The sequence below is a fragment of the Hemitrygon akajei genome, chromosome 6 (genome assembly GCF_048418815.1).
Source record: "Hemitrygon akajei chromosome 6, sHemAka1.3, whole genome shotgun sequence".
NCBI classification, from domain to species: domain Eukaryota; kingdom Metazoa; phylum Chordata; class Chondrichthyes; order Myliobatiformes; family Dasyatidae; genus Hemitrygon; species Hemitrygon akajei.
The window spans coordinates 160,009,866-160,016,009 of NC_133129.1; positions in this window are offsets into that span (position 1 = coordinate 160,009,866).

Genomic DNA, 6,144 nt, shown 5'->3' on the forward strand with positions numbered 1-6,144 from the left:
ATGATAACTTCCAAGCAGGGTGTGAATACTTTTTGTAGGCACTGTATATCCTCAAACATTATATCTGACTGTTGTGTAAAATTTTTGCATATCTTATTCCTCTTCCTCTTTCTACCCTAGGTAGTGTGAATCTAAGCACATTTGAGTATACATACTGTTTTTGGAAATTTGTCATTTCAGTTCTTATTTTTCTTTGTCTATTTTCCAGATCAGTTTTGGACCAAGCTATTTTGCCAATAGAATATGTTGATATAGGTATTATACAGAACTCATCACTGATGTGACCTGTGGACAGGCACTGAGATCGTTTCACAATCACTCGTTCTTCCCTTTTGTTTTTCTGCATCTTCCTTCACTAACAGCTTTGACTTTGGATGCACCCTCCAACTGATTTCATGACCACTAGAAAGATAAGCATGTTCAGAATAAGTACAGAGCAACTGGATGTGAGTATGTCATAGCAATTTTAACAGCATTCCTAAATACCAATATCGGTTGAGAACTTAGTACTAAAAAATTAGTTGAAGTATTATCCACTGACAGCTCTTGGCTGTCCCAGGAAGATTTACCTTTACAGCATACTTTTAAAAATCTGTGCTACCATATGCTACTGTCATGACCGTTAGATGGTTTGTGTCAACTAGAATGGAAATTCAAATTTGGATATTAATGAAGTACATAGTGTTAAATCGTCTTGTAATGAAATCCATCAAAAATACACTCGATGCCCACTTTATTAGGTGCCTAATGTACCTAATAAAGAAGCACTTCAGTGTATGTTTGTGCTTTTTTGCTGCTGGACCCCATCCACTACAAGGATTGATGTGTTGTGCATTCAGAGATGCTCTAATAATCACACTGTTGTAATGTGTGATTATTTGAGTTACTGTCACCTTCCTGTCAGCTTGAACCAGACCGGCCATTCTCTCTGACCTTTCTCATTAATGTTGTTTTTGCTCTTAGAACTACTGCTCACTGGATGTTTTCTGATTGTCACACCATTCTCAGCAGTTTCTGAAATACTCAAACCGCACTGTATGGAACCAACAATCATTCCATTCTCAAAGTCACTTAGATCATATTTCTTTCCCATTATGATGTTTGGTTTGAACAATAGCTGATCTCTTGACCATGTCTGCATACATTTATCCATTGAGTTGCTGCCACATGATTGGCTGATTAGATATTTGCATTAATAAGCAGGTGTACAGATGTACTGTACCTAATAAATTAGCCATTCAGTGTAATTTAAAGTAATCAAAGGGAATGATCTTCTTTTACAGGGATGTATAGAGGATAGATTGCTGTAAGTGTGAAGCTGATTTGGAGAGGTCAGAACTGCTTCTACAGAAGTGAAATCTAAGCCCAGAGAAACTTTTTGAGTTGGGTCCCAGGTCCTAGAATGAGGTTTGGTCAATTTAAACATGGCCCACATAGACTGGGGAGTTCCTCTCTCTACAGCACTAAGACTGTGATACTGGGACTGGCTGCTGTGATTTGTGTCTGTGACTCTTTGGGTTTACTCTGCGAATTTGGATCTAAGAGCTCAATTTGGGTTTTAATGCTTTTGTTGTTGCTTGTTTCTATTGTTTGCATGATTTGTTTTTTCTCTTTCTCGGTAGGCATTGGGGTTTGGTCTTTTTTTTACTTGGCTTCTTTCCGGTTTTTTGCTTTGCAATTGCCTGTAAGCAAACAAATCTCAAGGTTGTAAAATATATACATTCTTTGATAATAAATGTACTTTGACTTTCAATTTGAATTTGAATACTTATTCCATCATTAATTTCAATAAAAAACGTTACTGGTTTTGTTTAATAAGAACAAAGTTCATGTTATTATCCATTGTGAACAGGTTACATTGCCAGAATTAAATATCACACTTTGCAAAAGCCTCAGTAATGTTTTGCAAGGAACAAAGTAGCATTATTATACACTTATTAAATAGGATCACACCAGAAAGAGGAGTTTATGGTTCCCAATTATTTAAGTTAAAGTTAACAAAGTTGACAACCCACGCAGCTTCTTCCAACCACGATAATTGTTTCTTAAATGCCAGAGCCCATTCTTTGTAATTTACAAAGACATTCAGAGCAGTGTTAAAAATATGAGCTTTGTACTTCCCAGTGAATTTAGTTGGAGGTGAAGTCTTCAAAACTGTCATCAGAGTATCTCTTATCATATTTTACAGTTTATTCAGACTGTCTTATCCTTTTCTTGTGGTATCATAATCCACATTTCCCATCCTTTCAATTATACTTGTTGCATTCAGAGGCATATTTTCAATAGCAGCAAGATTTTTTCTGTGTAAATCAACACAGTACAGAACATTAATACCTTATCCTATTTGCCTTTATCACAGTTACTGAATGTTGTGAAGTTCACTGTCAATTGGGATTCCTGGATCACTTTCAATTTCCTTCCTTTTCTGTATTAACCCTTTCTCGTATACCTTTACTAGGGTATCTATGTGTATTGAATATAATCTGCCATGTGCCGGCCCAAACATATGTATAATGAAATGGCCTTGTAACTTATCCTGTTCACTTTGGGATCTAGCAACTTTATTGACTTTAATTTGAAAGAATGTTGAGACTGTAAAAGGTTAGGGAAAAAGAAAGTATATTCATTGGCCTTCTTATGAAAATGTTTTCAGGATTAGATTTCTGGAGATGTCTGTATACTCCTGGAAGATTCAAAATTGTCCCATGCTAAATCCTTCTGATCTCTCCAGCTGCTTCATTCATTGCATTTGGAAACCAAAATGAGTTCAAAGTCTATTATATACGTTCCAAGAATCATTCAGTTATCCTTGCTTCTCAGTGATCATAGCATGAACTTTGTTTCATCAACCTTCAACTTTTAGATGAGGGCTACTGGTGAGTCATTAGCAATAAGCACAATGGGCACTCAAGGACATTAAGAAGCAAACTTTAGCATTCCGGTCCTCCCTCCAAAAGTGGAACAAGAGATTTCGTGATGATAGACACACTATGCAAGATGGTAATAGGGAATGCACACAAGTTCAAATGGAAGCTGATGTTGTTGCAAATACATCATACTACATTGGAATATTGGCACAGTTTCTCATGCCATAGATACTGCCGGGTCTACTCACTATGTCCAAGATTTGCTGTTTTCATTTTAGATTTCTAGCATCCACAACATTCTGCTTTCATGTCAATGAAAAAGCATCCCTTTCATTTATGAGTCCACAGGGCTCAATAGCCTTTTAAGGATCTCATCTATCATCTACAGTTTGATCAAATCAGCAAGTCACTACAGCCAAGGGCAAGTATTTCCTTCTCCCTGATATCCTTGGAGACCATGACATATGATTGCAAACTAATTTAAGCAATGCTTCCAGAGGTCCTCAAAAAAAATTCAGTGGGATGGAAAGCAAATGCACTGGTAACCTTGGAGTAGCACAGGGAATATTTTGGATAGCTAACAATGTTTGCATTAAACTCTATCCTAATCAATATTTTCAACAGCAAAGACCAATCATGAAAAGTTCTTAATGTATGAGAGGAAGAATATTAGTCTTGTACAGTCATCTATTTCACTCTGGAAGAACTGAATTGCCTCCTTGGCAATCAGACAGACAGACAGACATACTTTATTGATCCTGAGGGATATTGGGTTTCGTTACAGCCGCACCAACCAAGAATAGTGTAGAAATATAGCAATATAAAACCATAAATAGTTAAATAATAATAAGTTAATTATGCCAACTGGAAATAAGTCCAGAACCAGCCTATTGGCTCAGGGTTTCTGACACTCCAAGGGAGGAGTTGTAAGGTTTGATGGCCACAGGCAGGAATGACTTCCTATGACGCTCAGTGTTACATCTCAGTGGAATGAGTCTCTGGCTGAATGTACTCCTGTGCCTGACCAGTACATTATGGAATGGATGGGAGTCATTGTCCAAGATGGCATGCAACTTGGACAGCATCCTCTTTTCAGACACCACCGTCAGAGAGTCCAGTTCCACCTCCACAACATCACTGACCTTACAAATGAGTTTGTTGATTCTGTTGGTGTCTGCTACCCTCAGCCTGCTGCCCCAGCACACAACAGCAAACATGATAGCACTGGCCACCACAGAGTCGTAGAACATCCTCAGCATCGTCCGGAACATGCTAAAGGACCTCAGTCTCCTCAGGAAATAGAGACGGCTCTGCCCCTTCTTGTAGACGGCCTCAGTGTTCTTTGACCAGTCCAGTTTATTGTCAATTCATATCCCCAGGTATTTGTAATCCTCCACCATGTCCACACTGACCCCTTGGGTGGAAACAGGGGTCACCGGTGCCTTAGCCCTCCTCAGGTCCACCACCAGCTCCTTAGTCTTTTTCACATTAAGCTGCAAATGAATCTGCTCACACCATGTGACAAAGTTTCCCACCGTAGCCCTGTATTCAGCCTCATCTCCCTTGCAGATGCATCCAACTATGGCAGACACACGGATGTTAAAGTGACGTGTTAGTTATCTGAGTGATTTTAACAGATCCCCACCATACAATAAAAGCAAGGGTTGAGGAAGCATTGAGGACAGGCTGAAATTTTAATATTACATGTTTGGACATACTCCAGTGAGCAGTGAGATAGTGAGGGTACCCTTTATTCCATCAATCATGAGTTATCCAAAACTATTTACAAAATATTCAAGCCTTTAACAATGTGCAACTGAAATCTCCAATGATGAGGTCTCAACACCATCTTCATTAAGGCCTTGACTTCCTTATCTGGCCAGCCCATTCCTTCAGTGGAGACCCTCTCAACATTTCTGGTGGATTCTGATTAGATTGCATCTTGTGGAACAGGAAAACTTACTGTCCACCCAAAAGCTCTTAAATCCAACCTATAGCTCACTCTGGAGTGTAATGGTGTGGAAGGAACCCATTTTGAAGAAGGAAATCTATAAATGAAGTTGTGTTCCACATGGTTGTGGAGCCTTTTGAGTTTAATGGATGCAAACCAATTAGTTTGCTACACAGCTACGGGGAATACAACTTGATGTTAATGGATTCCAGTGGCTAAAGTGTTACAGGAGTTATTAGGCTAAGCAGATAAGTGTTTTTCCCATTTGGATTGTCTATAGTTAGTGAACATCTTAAACCTCACAAAGGCAAATAGAATTATTAATTTGCTTGGCAGATTCATGAAAATGGAGGCATAAGATGCCAATATGGAATAAATTATCATCATAATAGCATTGTAATATTATTAAAAATTCATATTATTTAAAAAATTTTGGAGGAATCCTTAAACATTTGATTATTAGATTGTCCTGACAAGTTGCATGTCCATCTGATATGGGAACAGTCGAGCGTCGGATCAGAAGTCCCTACAAAAGACTGTAAGAACAGCTGAGAGGATCATAAGGGTCCTCTACCATCCATCAGGAACACTTATCAGGAGTGCTATGTAAGCAGGGCCCTTAGTATTATTAAGGATCCCACCCATCCACCCTCTTCGACTTTCTACCATCAGGAAGGAGACTATGATGTATAAAAACAAGGGCAGTCAGGATGAGAAACAGTTTCTTCCCCCATGCCATTCAACTTCTGAACTCCCTACTCCATTATATTTGAAGTGTCACTGGTTAATCTGTTTTGTACCTTACAATATTTGATGTTCACCTACTTTACGAAGGGTGATTGATAAGTCTGAGGCCTAAGGTAGAAGGAGTCAATTTTAGAAAACCTAGCACATTTATTTTTCAACATAGTCCCCTCCTACATTTACACACTTAGTCCAGCGGTCGTGGAGCATATGGATCTTGGACCTCCAGAAAGTGTCCACAGCATGGGTGTGATAAGTTTGTGGCCTAAGGTAGAAGGAGATGATTTCATAAATTATCATGTGCTATGTGTATTACTGTGCTTTACACCCTGGTTCGGAAAATCATTGTCTCATTTCTATATATGTTATATGGTTATATACATTATATACATGTATATAGTTAAATGACAATAAACTTGACTTGACTTGTCCCACAATTCAAATTCAACACACTTTTTGGGTTCGATAGAGAAATTTTGCGAATGACTATGAGAAGTGTAAATTTCACTTCAGATTGCATTCCAGCAGTGCATTAAATGCAAGACCCCACTCCCCAAAATAAAACTGCAGTCAGTGCAGACA